The sequence below is a fragment of the Canis aureus genome, chromosome 9, assembly GCF_053574225.1.
Source record: "Canis aureus isolate CA01 chromosome 9, VMU_Caureus_v.1.0, whole genome shotgun sequence".
Lineage (NCBI taxonomy): Eukaryota > Metazoa > Chordata > Mammalia > Carnivora > Canidae > Canis > Canis aureus.
Genome location: NC_135619.1, coordinates 2,568,083 through 2,586,206, shown reverse-complemented (window position 1 = coordinate 2,586,206; position 18,124 = coordinate 2,568,083). Strand labels below are relative to the sequence as shown.

The 18,124-nt window shown below is 37.5% G+C and overlaps 1 long non-coding RNA gene across 1 annotated transcript in view; it reads right to left on the bottom strand.

Annotated features, from left to right (window-relative positions):
- The window catches only part of LOC144320227 (uncharacterized), a 61,476-nt gene extending 43,738 nt beyond the window's left edge, over positions 1-17,738 (bottom strand). The window contains exons 1-2 of the long non-coding RNA XR_013385784.1: positions 17,670-17,738; positions 13,601-14,012 (exon numbers count right to left, since the gene is read on the bottom strand). This is a non-coding gene — a long non-coding RNA (uncharacterized LOC144320227). The remainder of the gene's footprint in view (positions 1-13,600; positions 14,013-17,669) is intronic.
- Between the last annotated feature and the right edge of the window lie 386 nt (positions 17,739-18,124).

The following is an 18,124-nucleotide window of genomic DNA, read 5'->3' as shown; positions in this document are numbered from 1 at the left end:
TCTCTGTGTGTCTTTAATGAATAAATAAATAAAATCTTTAAAAAACAAAAACAAACAAACAAAAAAACAAAGGTCTCTATAGACAGAGCCATCTTACAGCCTGCTCACACAGGGAAGGAAGTCAGCAAACCCACCCAGTGTGGTACACTGCCTCACCTAGGAGCCTAATCAATGATCTATGAGAGGTCACACAGCCCAGGCTATGACCTCACCTAGACAAAGAGCCAACCCAGTAGCTCTGTTCAATTGTTGAGCAGAGACTACAGCCCTTCTTATTCAGGACACCTCAATAGTGACCATGGACATCCTTGGAGCTCAACATACAGGACACAGAGCATAGCCAATGGCCCTGTCCAGCACTAGAACCCAGCCCACAGCCTTGCCTGATTGCTGAGCACAGCCTGAGGTCCCCCCTAATCCCAAAGAGACTTTACCTGAATGCCGAGTCATGCCAGAGGCACATCTGGATTGGGGGCACAGCCTGCGCTCTCACCCTACCAGGGCCAATTGCAGACCCAGCCTACAGCCCCATTCATAAGCAAAGTAAAAACTAGTAGCACCACTCTGCCTGTGACTCCAGCCCACCAGAGGTGAATGCTGATCCAGCTAATGGCTCCACCTGACCATGAAGCCAATACATAGCCACTCAACCAGGGAGCCAGCCAGCAAGCAGCCCAATCTGAATGCCAAGCTGAGTCAGCAGGCTCACCTAACCAAAGAGCTCAGCCAGGAGTACTCCTATCTCAGAGAAGAGACAGAAGCCTCACCAAATTAGAGACCCTAACAGTAAGCCCCTCCTGCCCTCAGTTACTTCCATCTGACCCATCCAAGCCCCACAGTGAACTATTATTGGTTTAAAAGAGAATGCTGAAACTATAAGATAGGGTACATAAGCCTCACGGCACTAACAAAGAAAAACCCTGTAGTAGATGAGCAAAGTATTGAGATAGAAGAATCAAAGCACACCACCACAAAGGGTCATCAAATCAGAAAAATAAGACAGGAAGGGACAAAGAAGAGAATATAGGAATTACAAAACAATCAGAAAAAAACAATTAACAAAAGTTAAAAAAGAAAAGAATACAATTAACAAAATGGCCATAGTAAGGCCCTACCTATCAATAATTACTTTAACATAGGTGGATGAAATTCTCCAATCCAAAAACCTAGAGAAGCTGGGATGGTTAAAAAAAAAAAAAACAGGAAACTAGATCCAACAATATGCTGTCTACAAGAGATTCACTATAGTTTTAAAGACACACATAGATTGAAAGTGAAGGGATAGAAAACATTCCATACAAATGGCAACCAAAAGAGAGGAGGAATGGCTATACTTCTATCAGAAATAGAGTAAGTTTCAAATAGTCACAAGAGACAAAGAATGTCACTGTATAATGATAAAAGGATTAGTTCACAAACAAGCCATAATAATTGCAAATATGTATGCATCCAACATCAGAACATCCAAATATATAAAGCAAATAATAACAGAGCTGCATGGGGAAATAAACAACAATACAATAAGAAGGGTTTTAATATTCCATACCCAATAATTGATGGATTACTCAGACAGAAAATCAATAAGGAAAGAGCACTACAGTGTTATCTGACTGTATATACACATGATTGCATATAACATATGACTATATGATCATATATTGTTATTCAACACTAGATAGTGATATGTGAAAAACACTATAGATCAAATAGACGTAGCAGACATATATAGAACATTCCACCCAACAGCAGCAGAATACACATTCTTCTCAAGTGCAGACAGAACACGTTCCAGGACAGATCATATGTTTAGACACAAAAAAGTCTTAACAAATTCAAGAAAATTAAAATTATATCACATGTCTTTTCTGACCACTATATAGATACCAATAAGAAGAGGAAAGTTGGGAAATTCACAAACATAGAAATCAAAACACACTACTGAACAAACTATGGATCAAAGGAGAAATTAAAAAATCTTGATATAAATGAAAATGGAAATATAACATGCCAAAATTTATGGAATGCATTAAAAGCTGTTCTAAGAGGAAAGTTTACAATCATAAACACCTACATTAAACAAAGAAATATCTCACATAAACAATCAAACTTTACAACTCAAGGAGCTTGAACTAAGGTCAATGGTAACAGAAGAAAAAATAATTAGGATTAGAATAGAAAAAATGAAACACAGAAGAATAAAACAAAAGACTAACAAAACTAAAAAAAATTTTTAAAAGAATTAGTTTTTTTTAAAAAAACTACACAAAATTGACAAGCCTTTCACTAGGCTAACCAAGAAAAAGAGAAAAGACTCAAATGAATAAAATTATCAATAAAAGAGGGATATTACAATTGAAACATCATTCCAAAATATCAGAAGAGGGCAGCCTGGGTGGCTTAGCAGTTTAGCACCTGCTTTGGCCCAGGGCCTGATCCTGGAGACCAGGGATCGAGTCCCACATCAGGTTCCCTGCATGGAACCTGCTTCTCCCTCTGCCTGTGTCTCTGCCTCTCCCTCTCTCTCTGGCTCTCATGAATGAATAAATAAAATCTTTTAAATATATATATATATATATATATATATATATATATATATATATCAGAAGAGACTATGATAAGCAATTATATACCAATGAATTGGATAATCTAGAAGAAATTGTACATTTCTAGAAACATACAACCTAACAAGACTGAAGCAAGAAAAAAACAATATCTGAGCAGAATAAATATGAGAAAAGCCATTGAATCAGTAATCAAAAACCTCCCAACACAGAAAAGTCCAGGACAAGATGGTTTTACTCATGGATTCTACCAAACACTGGTGAATTTAAAGAATCAAAGCCAATCCTTCTGAAATCCTTCCAAAAAATTGAAGAAGAGGGAATACTCCCAAATTCACTTTATAAGACCTCCACTATCCAGATACAAAAGGCATATAGATACTAAAGGTCCAATAGCCCGATGAACATAAATGCAAAAATTCACAACAAAATACTAGTTAATGAAGTTAGCACATTAAAAGGATTATATGCCACGAAGATGGGATTTATCCCTAGGATGCAAAGAAGGCTCAACAAACACAAGTCAATAAACATGATACATTAATATATCGTTGGATAAAAATCACACAATCCTCATAGCAAAAGCATAATAAAAGCATTTCATAAAATGCAACATGACAAAAATAAAGCCCATATGTAATATAATTAAAACTTCTGGAAGAAAATATAGGGTTAAAAACTCCTTGATGTTGGTCTTGGTAATGAGTTTTTGCATAGAACACCAAAAGCACAAGCAACAAAGCAAAAATAAACAAGTGGCTCTACATCAAACTAAAAAAGTTATCTTTACAGCAAAAGAAATTATTAACAAAGTACTTAATAACAGAATAATAATGGTGACACAAAGAATAGGAGAAAATACTTGTAGACCATATGTCTGATAAGGCATTAATTTCCAAAATATTTAAGGAACTTCTACAACTCGATACTTAAAAAAACAAAAACAAAAAAACCCCAAATAATTCAATTAAAAAAGGGGCGAAGGACCTGAGCTGATATTTTTCCAAAGAAGATATCCACATGTCCAAGAGGTACATGAAGTTGTGCTTAACATCAGTAATTACCAAGAAATACAAATCAAAAACACAAAAAGATATCACCTCACACTTGTGAGAATGACTATCATCAAGAAGACAACATATGCTGGAAAGGAAGTGGAGAAAAGGAAATACTTCTGCGCTGTCAGTGGGAATGCAAATTGGTGCAGTAGGTATGAAAACAGTATGAAGGATTCTCAAAAAATTTAATACAGATTCTCAAAAAATTAAATACTCTATATGATCTACCAATCCCACTTCTGGGTATATATACCTAAAGGAAATGAAATTAGTATCTTTTTTAAAAATTTTTTTATTTATTTATGATAGTCACAGAGAGAGAGAGAGGCAGAGACACAGGCAGAGGGAGAAGCAGGCTCCACGCACCGGGAGCCCGACGTGGGATTCGATCCCCGGTCTCCAGGATTGCGCCCTGGGCCAAAGACAGGCGCCAAACCACTGCGCCACCCAGGTATCCCTGAAATTAGTATCTTTAAGAGATTCCTGCATCCCTATGTTCACTGCAGCATGGTTCACAATAGCCAAGACATATAAAGAACCCTAAGTCTCCACTGACAGATGAATGGACTAAGAAAGTATGGTGCATAATACCGACATATATTCAAATACAGGTGTGGGCACACAGGAATACTAAAAAAGAAAAAATCTTGGGGCACCTGGGTGGCTCATTTGGTTAAGCATCTATCTGCTTTTGGCTCAGTTCACAATCCCAGGGTACTGGGATCAAGCCCCACATCAGGCTCCTTGCTCAGTGGGAAGCTTGCTTCTCCCTTTCTCTCTGCCCTCCCCGCCCCCATTTGTGGTCTATCAAATAAATAAATAAAATCTTAAAAAAAAAAAGAAATCCTGCCATTTGGAACCACATGGATGTATCTTGAAGTCATTATGCTAAGAGAAATATGTTAGACAGAGAAAGATAAATGCTGTATGATCTCACTTACATGTGGAATTTATAAAATCAAACTCATAAAAATAGACAATAAAAAGGTGTCACCTGGGAGAAGGGCTTGGAGAGATGGAGGAAATGGTTACAAGATAAATAACTACTAGGGGTAAAATACACAGGATGGTGACTACAGTTAACAGTAATGTATTGTATATATGAAAGCTCCTAAGAGAGTAGATCTTAAATGTCCTCACCACATTCTCTAAAAAAAAAGGTAGCTGTGACATGATGAATGTGTTAATCAACTTTCCTGTAGTAATCATTTCACAATATAATCACATTGTACACCTTAAATTTACATGTTATATGTCATTCATGTGTCAATAAACCTAATGAAAAATATCATTCTGGAAAAAATAACAAAAAGATAAACTATAAAGGACACCCTGGCAGACATAACTATGCACAACCTAAAAACTAGGAAGGGTGAAAACATGAAAAACTAATAAAAGGTCAATAAAACTTGGGGAAAATCTTTGCAACTTTCACAACAAATAAAAAAATACCTCGATGCTTTAAAAGATTAAGTCAGTAAGAAGAATAATAAGCATTACACACTGAAAACCAAGCAAAAAGCACAAATAGGAAATATAGATACACACAGAAATATAACTACACAAGGCACACATGCACACAAACTTGATCAACCTGCTTAGCATTAAAGAATTGGAGAAAATATACAGTTACCTCCTACTTTAACCATATTTTCAGACTGAAACAATGAAAAAAATAATTAGACAGTGTTTGGCAAGCATACAGAAAAACAGACACAGTCATGTATTGCTTGTGAAAAAAAGGTACATTATTGAAGAGTAATTTAAAATCATAAATCAGGGATCCCTGGGTGGCGCAGCGGTTTAGCGCCTGCCTTTGGTCCAGGGCGCGATCCTGGAGACCCGGGATCGAGTCCCACATCGGGCTCCCGGTGCATGGAGCCTGCTTCTCCCTCTGCCTGTGCCTCTGCCTCTCTCTCTCTCACTGTGTGCCTATCATAAATAAATAAAAATTTAAAACAATAAAATCATAAATCAAATGGTTTAAAAATGAATATCAATTAAAAATTCTACTCTGTATTTTCTTTTACTCTTAGGATATAATTTGCAATGTGTGCAAACCTGTATACTGTTCAGTAAAGACTTTTTAATTTGTGTACAATCGAAAGCAACTCCTAAATCAATAGTGAGGAACTGAATTAGTGAATGGTGGTACATCCATTTGATGGAATACTATTGGCCCAAACAAAATATTGGTGAATAGGTGTTTAAAAATTATATATAAAATTAAAGCAAATTAATTGAAAACAGTGTTGCTTTTATTTATTGTATTAATTGAAAGCAACGTGGTAGATTGTAAAGACACACACAATGTTTTTATCATGAGGGTGTAAGCAGCATTGATGTGGTTTACCTTTTCTACCTATATTTAAACATTTTCCTACAATAAAAATGAATTTCGTCTTTTGTGGTAAAAGGAAAGATTTTTTTAGAAATAAAAATAGTTAAATTCTTAAAAAGAGTCAGTATGTGGTCTTTATCCATAGTATTATCTTAGTTCATTTGTATTATCCAGTAACATCCAAAAGTAAAGACTCCCTTCAAATATTTTTTTTTAAATGGAAAGGTCCTCTTTTTTTCTTTTTTTAAATTTATTTATGATAGTCACAGAGAGAGAGAGAGAGAGAGAGAGAGAGAGGCAGAGACACAGGCAGAGGGAGAAGCAGGCTCCATGCACCAGGAGCCCGACATGGGACTCGATCCCGGGTCTCCAGGATCGCGACCTGGGCCAAAGGCAGGTGCCAAACTGCTGCGCTACCCAGGGTTCCCCCCTTCAAGTATTATTAAAGACATACACACCCAAGATAGACCTGAAGATTTGTAAGTTACCTGAGTCTCCCAATGGACCTCTCTTTCAGCAAGTAACATTTTCCCCGAGGCATTACACATCAATTCTGCGTATGCTGGTTCCATGTGTGATTAAGTTTTCTCTTCTCACGGAGTAGATGCTCCAAAAACACATGCCTAACCTAACAAATTATGTGCCTAGCCAAGGCCATCTCTGCAATCTTTCAGGCCAGAAAGCTCTTTGATGTCTCCTCTAGATTTGTCTAACACATCTGTGCAGGAAATAGAATAAAACTACATTTTTTTTCATTTTAATATAGTGAAAGGAAAAGCATATTTAAAAATTATACCATGAAAATGAATTTTTAATTAACTTCTGAATGCAGTTATAACCATGACATAAAATTATTTTATTATTAAAAAGTGATCTTGGCCATGTCTATGTCTTCCTCTGTGAGATTTCTGTTCATGTCTTTTGCCCATTTCTTTTTTATTTATTTATTTTTTTAATTTTTATTTATTTATGATAGTCACAGAGAGAGAGAGAGAGAGAGAGAGGCAGAGACACAGGCAGAGGGAGAAGCAGGCTCCATGCACCGGGAGCCTGATGTGGGATTCGATCCCGGGTCTCCAGGATCGCGCCCTGGGCCAAAGGCAGGCGCCAAACCGCTGCGCCACCCAGGGATCCCTCTTTTGCCCATTTCATGATTGGATTGTTTGTTTCTTTGCTGTTGAGTTGAATAAGTTCTTTATAGATCTTGGAAACTAGCCCTTATCTGATATGTCATTTGCAAATATCTTCTCCCATTCTGTAGGTTGTCTTTTAGTTTTGTTGACTGTATCCTTTGCTGTGCAAAAGCTTCTTATCTTGATGAAATCCCAATAGTTCATTTTTGCTTTCGTTTCTTTTGCCTTCGTGGATGTATCTTGCAAGAAGTTTCTGTGGCTGAGTTCAAAAAGGGTGTTGCCTGTGTTCTCCTCTAGGGTTTTGATGGAATCTTGTCTCACATTTAGATCTTTCATCCATTTTGAGTTTATCTTTGTGTCTGGTGCAAGAGAGTGGTCTAGTTTCATTCTTCTGCATGTGGATGTCCAATTTTCCTAGCACCATTTATTGAAGAGACTGCCTTCCTTCCAGTGGATAGTCTTTCCTCCTTTATCGAATATTAGTTGACCATAAAGTTCAGGGTCCACTTCTGGGTTCTCTATTCTGTTCCACTGATCTATGTGTCCGTTTTTGTGCCAGTACCACACTGTCTTGATGACCACAGCTTTGTAGTACAACCTGAAATCTGACACTGTGATGCCCCCAGCTATGGTTTTCTTTTTTTAAATTCCCCTGGCTATTCAGGGTCTTTTCTGATTCCACACACATCTTAAAATAATTTGTTCTAACTCTCTGAAGAAAGTCCATGGTATTTTGTTAGGGATTGCATTAAATGTGTAAATTGCCCTGGGTAACATTGACATTTTCATAATATTATTTCTACCAATCCATGAGCATGGAATATTTTTCCATCTCTTTGTGTCTTCCTCAATTTCTTTCAGAAGTGTTCTATAGTTTTTAGGGTATAGACCTTTATCTCTTTGGTTAGGTTTATTCCTAGGTATCTTATGCTTTTGGGTGCAATTGTAAATGGGATTGAGTCCTTAATTTCTCTTTCTTCAGTCTCATTGTTAGTGTATAGAAATGCCATTGATTTCTGGGCATTGATTTTGTATCCTGCCATGCTACCAAAGACATGGCCAACATGCACATGAGAAAATGCTCGGCATCACTTGCCATTAGGGAAATACAAATCAAAACCACAATGAGATACCACCTCACACCAGTGACGATGAGGAAAATTAACAAGGCAGGAAACCACAAATGTTGGAGAGGATGTGGAGAAAAGGGATCCCTCTTATACTGTTGGTGGGAATGTGAACTGGTGCAGCCACTCTGGGAAACTGTGTGGAGGTTCCTCAAAGAGTTAAAAATAGACCTGCCCTACGACCCAGCAATTGCACTGCTGGGGATTTACCCCAAGGGTACAGATGCAATGAAAGGCCAGGACACCTGCACCCCGATGTTTCTAGCAGCAATGTCCACAATAGCCAAACTGTGGAAGGAGCCTCGGTGTCCATTGAAAGATGAATGGATAAAGAAGATGTGGTTTATGTATAGAATGGAATATTACTCAGCCATTAGAAACGACAAATACCCACCATTTGCTTCAACGTGGATGGAACTGGAGGGTATTATGCTAAGTGAAGTAAGTCAATCGGAGAAGGACAAACATTGTATGTTCTCATTCATTTGGGGAATATAAATAATAGTGAAAGGGAATATAAAGGAAGGGAGAAGAAATGTGTGGGAAATATCAGAAAGGGAGACAGAACATAAAGACTCCTAACTCTGGGAAACGAACTGGGGGTGATGGAAGGGGAGGAGGGTCGGGGGTTGGGGGTGAATGGGTGATGGGCACTGAGGGGGGTACTTGACGGGATGAGCACTGTGTGTTATTCTGTATGTTGGTAAATTGAACACCAATAAAAAATAAATTTATTATTAAAAAATAAAGGGTTAAAAAAATGAAAAAAATGTAAATGGTCTAACAGCTCTAATCAAAAGATAAAAGGGTGGCAGAATGGATAAGAAAAACAATATCCATTGGGGTCATGTTGGTGGCTCAGTGGCTGAGCATCTGCCTTTGGCTCAGGTCATGATCTCTGGGTTTTGGGTTTGAGTCCTGGATCAGGCTCCCCACAGCAAGCCTGCTTCTCCATCTATGTCTCTGCCTCTATCTGTTTATCTCTCATGAATAAGTAAAATATTAAAGAAAAGAAAAACAATATCCATCTAATGATGACAAAAGGAGTCTCACTTCAGACCTAAAGACTCATAAAGATTGAAAATGAAGGATTAAAAAAAATTCACCATACAAGGAAAAGCAAAACAACAACAACAACAACAACAACAAACAACAAAACAGTCCAGGATGGCAATACTTATATCAGACAGGACAGACTTTAAAACAAAGAGAGTAGCAAGAGACAAAGATGGTCATTACAAAATAATAAAGGGATTAATCCATAAGAGGATATGGCAATTATAAATATCTTGATCATATGCTATAAAACTAGAAATAAATCACAAGAAATAAGTGAAAATGTCACAAATATATGGAGACTCAACAACATACTACCAAACAGTCAACAGGGTAATTAAAGGAGAAATAACAAAATGCATAGACACAAATATAAATGACAACACAATGGTCCAAAATTTTGGGAAGGCAGCAAAAGCAGTTCTAAGAGAGAAATATATAGGGTTATCAGCCTACCTCAAGAATCAAAATAAAGCTCCAATAAACAATTTAACATGTCTACGGAACTAGAAAAATCCCAAGTATTTTTCAAAGAACTACAACAAATAATACTGAAATTTGTAGGAAACCACAAAAGACTGAATAGCCAACACAATCTTGAGAGCGAATAACAAAAGCTAAAAGTGTCATGGTTCCAGATTTCAAGATATATTGCAAAACTGTACTAATAAAAAAACTATGGTACTGGTACAAAAAATCAACACATAAATCAAAAGAACAAAAGAGAGAGTTCAGAAACAAACATAGGATTAAATGGTCAATTAATCTATGAATAAAGAGGCAAGAATATGCAATGGAGAAAAGATAGTCCTTCGATAAATGGTGCTGTGAAAATTGGATAGCTACATGAAAAAGAAGGAAATTAGACCACTTTTTAACACCACACACAAACTCAAAATGGATTAAAGAACTCAACATAAGACCTGAAACCATAAAAACCCTAGAAGAGAGCACAGGCAGTAATTTCCCTGGCATCAGCCATAGCACTATTTTTCTAGATATGTCTGCTGAGGCAAAGAAACAACATCAAAAATAAACTATTGGGACTACGTCAAAATAAAAAGCTTTTACACAGCAAATATAATTATCAACAAAACAAAATGACAACCTACTGAATGGGAGAAGATATTTACAAATGATATATGTAATAAAGTATTAATATCCAAAATATATAAGGAATTTATACAACTTAATACCAAAAAAGCCAAACAATCCAATTAAAAAATGGGCAAATGACATACATACATTTCTCCAAATACATATAGATGGCCAACAGACACATGAAAATATGTTCAACATCACTAATTATCAGGGAAACGCAAATTAGAACCACAATGAGATATCACTATAAACCTGTCAGAATGGCTAAAACCAAAAATACAAGATACAAAAAGTTTTAGCAGGACATATAGAAAAAGGAACCCTCTTGCACTGTTGGTGGGAATGCAAGAGGAGCAACCACTGTGGAAAGAGTATGGAGGTTGCTCAAAAGCTTAAAAGTAGAAATATCTTATGATCCAATAATGCACTATTATTTACCCCCAAAACACAAAAACACTAATTTGAAAAGATGTATGCACCCATATGTTTACCACAGCATTATTTGTGATAGTCAAGATTTGGAAGCAAACTAAATGCCCATCAATAGACAAATGGATTAGAAAGTATTATGTATATACATACACACACACTCGGAATATTATATAGCCATAAAAAGGAGGAGGTGTGCCATTTGAGAAAACATGGATTAACCTAGAGGGTATTGTGTGAAGTGAAATACCTCAGACAAATACTTAAGTGGAAGTTTTTAAAAATGAGTAAACAAACAAAAAACAAAATGAGATGCATAAATCCGGACCACTAACTGGTGGTTGTCACAGGAGAGGAGTGTGGGGTGTTGGGCAAAATGGTGAAGGGAAGTGTGAGATATAGACTTCTAGTTATTGAATGAGTAGGCCATAAGAATGAATGCCTAGCGTGAAGAATACAGTTAAAGATGGTGTAAGAGCAGTGTGTCAGGACAGGCCGTAGCTACACTTGTGGTGAACATAGTATAATATATGGTCTTAAAAAAAAAATATATATATATATATTTATATTTATAAAAAACATATATATATATATATATATATATATATATATATATATATATAGTCTTGTTGAATCACTATGTTGTACACCTGAAGCTAATGTAACCTTGTGTGTCAACTATATATACATACATAGCTCCTGAAAAATCCTTGGATTTTTCTTTTAAACAAACATTTAATGAGCACATTACCTGCTGGACTGACACTAGCTAATTTCACCTACAATATCACAGCTAAGTAAAATCTTGGTTATTTCTGCTCTCACCACAACTCTGTATACTTATTATTCAATGAAGGAATATCTCTGGTCGCTGAAATTGGACCCAATTTTTATTATCTTAACTACACCACAAGCACAATCTGATTTTACCTTCTCAAGCCTGAATGTCATTGGAAAAAAATAAAGCCTAGAAGAACCATTGGATAAAAACAGAGTACTGCATGTATAACCCAAAATTGGTTCCACACACCAATTTCTATATTTTTGATTCATAACTAAAGGATTCCTTGGTTAGTTCTCTGTTCATCTGAATGTGAAACAGCTCCCTTGCCAAGGTGATTTTCTCCTGGCAACCAACTCTTGAGTAAATATCAGAAGGATACTAGTTTGACCCAACTTACAATTCATCTGATTAAATTTGAAGTGGGTGATCCATTATTAAATAAAAGTCGAAGAACCTTCCTTCCATTTCATTTCTTGTGATTACATGCACCTGCCACATGGCTGAACAGCAAAATAACACTCTACATATAGCAGACTAGTTCTCATAATTTCCGCCTGTGTCTATCTGGACAAATCACCCATTTCAATGTATTCTTTAGTGAGTCATATACAACGTATATCTATGATGGCTTTTTAAAAAGCTTTTATTTATTTATCTGACACAGAGAAAGAGAGCATAAGCAAGAGGAGTGGCAGGCAGAGGCAGAAGCAGGCTTCTTAGTGAGCGGGAGCCCAATGCAGGGCTGGATCCCAGGACCTGAGATCATGGCCCGAGCCCAAGGCAGATGCTTAACTGATGCAGCCACCCAGACGCCCCTCTATCATGGCTCTCAAGATATTTAGGTTGAAACAGCGCTTTAAATAAGGGAACAGAGAAATTCAGTACATGTAAAAAAAAAAGTTTAGCCAGGAGTGGTAAGGAGTTCCTCCCTGTATATTACATATAGATCTATTGGAGCAAAGAGAAAAAGAATATTCGACCCTCCTACACATGACAGGCTGTATGATATATTAGAAAGGGAATGAATGTGAATTAATTGGAAACTGCAGATTCCATTCCAAGCCCCCATCCTGCTGTGCACCATCTATTTGGCCAGATATAAATAACAACCTCTCCAAATGTTTTATTCATATTTGTAAAACTGATAAAAAAAGATCCTGACTTACCCACTTCAGGAAATTGCTAAGGGAATCCAAGAGATAATAGAAATTGCCTTCATAAAATCTTAAAAGCCACGTAAGCATTTAAACCCACCATTCCAAGTTTTTCTTTTATTTATTTTTTTAAGATTTTATTCATTTATTCATGAGAAACACAGAGAGGAGAGAGAGAGAGAGAGAGGCAGAGACACAGGCAGAGGGAGAAGTAGGCTCCTCACGGGGAGCCTGAGGTGGGACTCGATCTCGGGACTCCAGATCAGCCCCTGGGCTGAAGGCAGCGCTAAACCGCTGAGCTATCCGGGCTGCCCCCAAGTTTTCCTTTTAGGAGAAGGTAGGTGAGAATCACAGTAAAGAATATTTCAGCAGGAGTGAGGAGACCTAGCTAGACCTCTGGCTCTGCCCCAGAGTAGCTGTGTGATTCTCCAACACAGCATGCACCCTTCTCGAATTTCTGCTGCTTACCTATAAAAGGTGGAAAAGTCTGATGGAATATTTAAAAATCACAGATTTTAGAACCTGAACATTTGGCAGAGTACCATATATTGCGCAAAACTCTTTTTCCCTCCAGATTTTTTATTTCAAGAGAAAAATGACTTAAAGTCAGAGGGACCTGTAGCTGCTGCCAATGCCATGTGTCCACCTTTAGAAATTTTAATCACAGATTATTGGGGGTAGTCAAAGAGGAAAGCAACTTAACATGCTTTGGCACAACCTTAATTGCATGATAAATGTACTTCCAAATAACTCTGACCAAATTCCACTGGCTTTTAATTCAAGGATATAGTGATCTTTCATATTCCTTAGACATTCTGAATGCATCTTAAATAATTACGAAAGCCATTATCTATACCTGAAAAGGCTTCCTGCTGGAAAGATTGAGGCGTTTCCTTATCCATCTGTTGCCTTGATTCCCAAATATCTGCCACAGCAGCTGTCTCTTGTGTTACTCCAAACTCTCTGGTAGATGGCCAGCCTATAAATATGCTTTCCACACATGTGGTAATATAAGCGGAAGGTGCAGCCCCCTGCATCGGTGGCATTGAGGACAGGGCTGAGTAAAGTAGCTCTGTTTTGGGAAACCTGTGGCTCCGAAGATTCTATGTAGAGATAGTGTCCTTTAGCTGTGCCCAAGGTATGAGCCTTCATTGGCCCTGTATTAAGTGTTGAAGTTGGACCGTGCTTCCTGGTCCAATCAACGTCGTCTTCTGTATCTTGTTCCCAGTTACAGATTCCATTTTCAAAGTTACATTGGAACTCAGGTACTGAAATTGGCATGAAATAACAACAAAAAAATAATTAAGGACAAAAAACATGATTAAGAATACTTGTTGATATTTGGCTCCTGCCAAGGTTAATGATTTTAATGTTTTTTAAATGTGACACTAAAAATTTTTAAAAAGTGAATAAATCCTAGATTTATATCAAGTAATAATATTTTATAGACTGGGGGGGCATTACTTCAGCCATTATTTTCCAAATGCCTTTTATACCCATCCTTCACCATTTCCAGCACTATAACTTTATGCAAATGATGAGGGCACCATGGCTGACTCAATACTATAAACTTCTGGCTCAGTCGATTTCAACCTTAGCCAAATGTCCCAATCACCAGTGAATGTTAAAAATCAAAACAAAACAAAAAACATGAAGTTCCAGAACTTATCTTGAGGGATGTTGATTTATTTTTTTAAAGATTTATTTATTTTAGAGAGAGAAAAGGGGGGTCAAGGGACAGAGGGAGAGATAATCTCAAGCAGGCTCTCCACTGAGCACAGAGCCCTACAGGGGCTCAGTCTCACAACCCTGAGATTATGACCTGAGCTGAAATCAAGAGTTGGATGCTGAACCAACTGAGCCACCCCAGCCCCCCCAGAGATGTTGACTGAACTGCCACAAATAGTGCGGTTAAACATCAAGATAATTCATTATCTCCCTTGGCGATTCTAACATGCAGAACTGAAGAGTCATACTTTAATAGAGTCCAATCTTTCAGAATCACCTGATGTGTACAGCATAATTGCTTGCTCCATGGCGAAGCTCCATACCAGCACTACCTGGTTAGATATGGGGGACCGAGCAATCCATATTTTTAACAAGTACTCAACATGATCCTGATGCCAGCATTTTCCAGACCTCAGGCTGAAAAACTCCTCCCTTTGGTTTCATCTTGCCCCAATTCCACATTTCCCTCCATCAGTGCCAGAAAGACTATTCTTCTGCCTTCCATGGCAATTTATCATTTTCTTCCTGTACATACATGCTCATTTAATCCAAACTGAAATCTAAGCTCTTCTTTCAAGCTTTACCTTTCCCAAGTTAAATTAACTTCCTGTTTGTCCCTGGCCAGCCTTTTCTTAGCATACACCACCTTCCCCACTTGCCTTAAACACCTCACTCCTCTCTCCTTCTCTATTTATGCCTCCTGTTGTGCTGCGGGCTCTTGGCAGCATCTCCTGAGAGGCAGTCTTTTCTTCTCACTGGATTGCAGCTCCTTTGAGCTGGAGCTTTTAAGCTTAAAACTCCTTCCAGGCACTAGAAAAATTCAAAGCACTTATAAAGGATTGACTAGCCCCTCGTCACCTAGCTTATCTACCACAATTTCCAGAATATAGTAATGTAGTCATTTTCAGGATGTGAACATTTTGTTGACAACAAGGATTTGTTTTTAGAATAAAAACATTTAGCATTATTTGGGTAGAAGGAACAGGAGTTAGAATTAATGCATAGTTTTACATTTTAGCTTCATTCACCGAAGTTAATATTTTTTAAACATATAAATGTCAGCTGTCCTTTCACTATTCATCTTAGTAAATGCACTTGGTGCCAAAGGGGAATAAATATTCTGAAACAATAAATATAAGCAAATGTGGATAAATGCAGCCGGGCTAGAACAAATCATCTGTCTTTGAAAACCACAGAACAGGAGCTTAGAACTAATGATGGGAGCCCAGTGAGTAAATGTCAAATGGGAGATGAGCTTTTGTTTGATATTTCCTCACTTGTGACTAATCAAGCCCAGCTGTGACGTGAACTGGGGACCCACAGCATACTCTCCGGGTGTCAATCTTTGGCTGTGGAGCAGAAGGAGAATGTCAAGCTGCTAAGTTTTTTGACATAAAACTGGCACTAAAGCCAACAGATTTTGATATTGCCTGTCTTCATATTGACTGTATGTTCAATCTCTATTTTGAAAGGGAATGCACGTAGCTCCACCTTCAAATAAAAAAACCCTATCTCTAAACGTAGGAAGATTTAGGAAATAAAACATAGATTTCTGGATGCCTAATGCTTTCTATGGAATCCAGGAACACATTTATATGGAAAGCTGCGAGAGAAACTGACACTCTGATACCACTACTGTTCTCTTTCACTAATATTTAGTCACAAGTAGTATTTTGATTATTATAGTTGTACTGACATAACTCCATTCTAAGTTAATAGTAGTTTTAAGGATAATTTTCTTTCTTTTTTTTTTTTTTTTTTTGAGGAGTGGGCTTCGGAGAGCTTCAGAAAGATGAAAAAGCTTTCTAAAGCGGCAAAAATAAATTACCTTGGGGACAAGTTACACTTCTTATGTTAGCCATTGTCTAAATTATCAACTTTATTCATATCCACTCAAAGAATTAGTTGTGTAATGAGATGCATGGTAATTCTGACTTCAATCCACCTGACTGTATCAAAGATCACATATATGCAGCATGCTGTACAATAATTTATATGGAAATTTCTTAATGCAGTGTTTCCTATGATGCACCAAGCATTTTATGGCTTCACTTTGGTTTATAATTAGCCTCTCAATGTAATAGGCATATAGCTTGAATTTTAAGAATTGTTGCTATTTCTGGACAAAGAAAGATGCAAATTCTTTTTCTGATTGATTTTGTAATTGAAGTAAAAAACAGCTATAAGCTTCTGATTCATTTTCAGGAGCAAGTGCAATGGGCACTACCTGGTGCTAGGTTTATTAAATTATAAAATGTATACAATCATCAGATACCATAAACTTTCTGGTAATTTAAACCAGAAACTCAAGACTTACCTTTGACACAGCACTCCCTGCTCCCTATAGCCAAAACATCATCAAATGTCCCTCCTAAGTATTTCCCCAAACATCAGTCCCTCCATCTCCATCACTGCCGCTGTGATACAGGCTGCCCACCCCTCCTCAGTGGATTATCGCAATGGCCTCATGATGGGTCTCCCAAATCCACTCTCCTCCAATCCACTTATCACTCTGTATCTACACTGACATGTTTTAATATGCCAATTTTATTATACCACTTTCCTTCTTAAAAACCCTCAAATGAAGAAAAACTTTCCTAATATAGACTATAAATATCTGCAAATCTGGCCTCCTTCACATTTCTGTCCTTATACTGCACCCTATCTCTCCTTCACCTCCTCGCTCCTACCGCACTGGCTGGCCTCCATCTGCTACACGGTCACATATCAGGGCTTTTGCATATATATGCTTTGACTTTTTTATTTTCAGATCTCAGCTAAGTCATCTCCTTTAGAAAGTTTAATACCATTATTATAAAGTCACCACACTCCTCTCCATATCTCCCATCAAAGCTTCCAGTTTGTATTTTTTTTTAATTTTTTTATTTATTTATGATAGTCTCACAGAGAGAGAGAGAGAGGCAGAGACACAGGCAGAGGGAGAAGCAGGCTCCATGCACCGGGAGCCCGATGTGGGATTCGATCCCGGGTCTCCAGGATTGCGCCCTGGGCCAAAGGCAGGCGCCAAACCGCTGCGCCACCCAGGGATCCCTAGTTTGTATTTTTAAAACAATATTTGAATAATATCTACTTCTCAATTAGACTGTAAATTCCATGAGATCTGAAACTCAGTCATTGTGGTTAGCACTTTATCTATAGTATCTAGTTAATAAGTCCACATAACAAATATCGGTTACCTGATTAATCAACCACTCATCACGGTCGTCAACTCTGGAACAATGCTTCCTGTCTTTGCCTTGATTGGCTAGAAAACAGTGAACAAATCAAGATCTCCACTGTAAAAATACGATGGACCAAAATAATAATAATAATAATAATAATAATAATAACAACAACAACAACAACAAAGCACTTACCACGGTCAACCTCATCAGTATGATCACCACAATCATCTACCAAATCACATAACAGAAGTTTTTCTATGCAAGCCTTGCTGCGTCGACACCAGAAAAAGTCCGGCTCTTCACAGCTCTCTGCAGGAAGAGAAAGGGTACAATTTTCAAATCTGATGTCATCAATAGCTGAGACTCCGTCATAAATGCCAAGACTGACTTTATCTAGTGACAAATGGAAGGGCTGAGTAAGGCGTCCAAGCTGAATAGTGGCCTGTGACCACTGGTTGCCCTGGTTA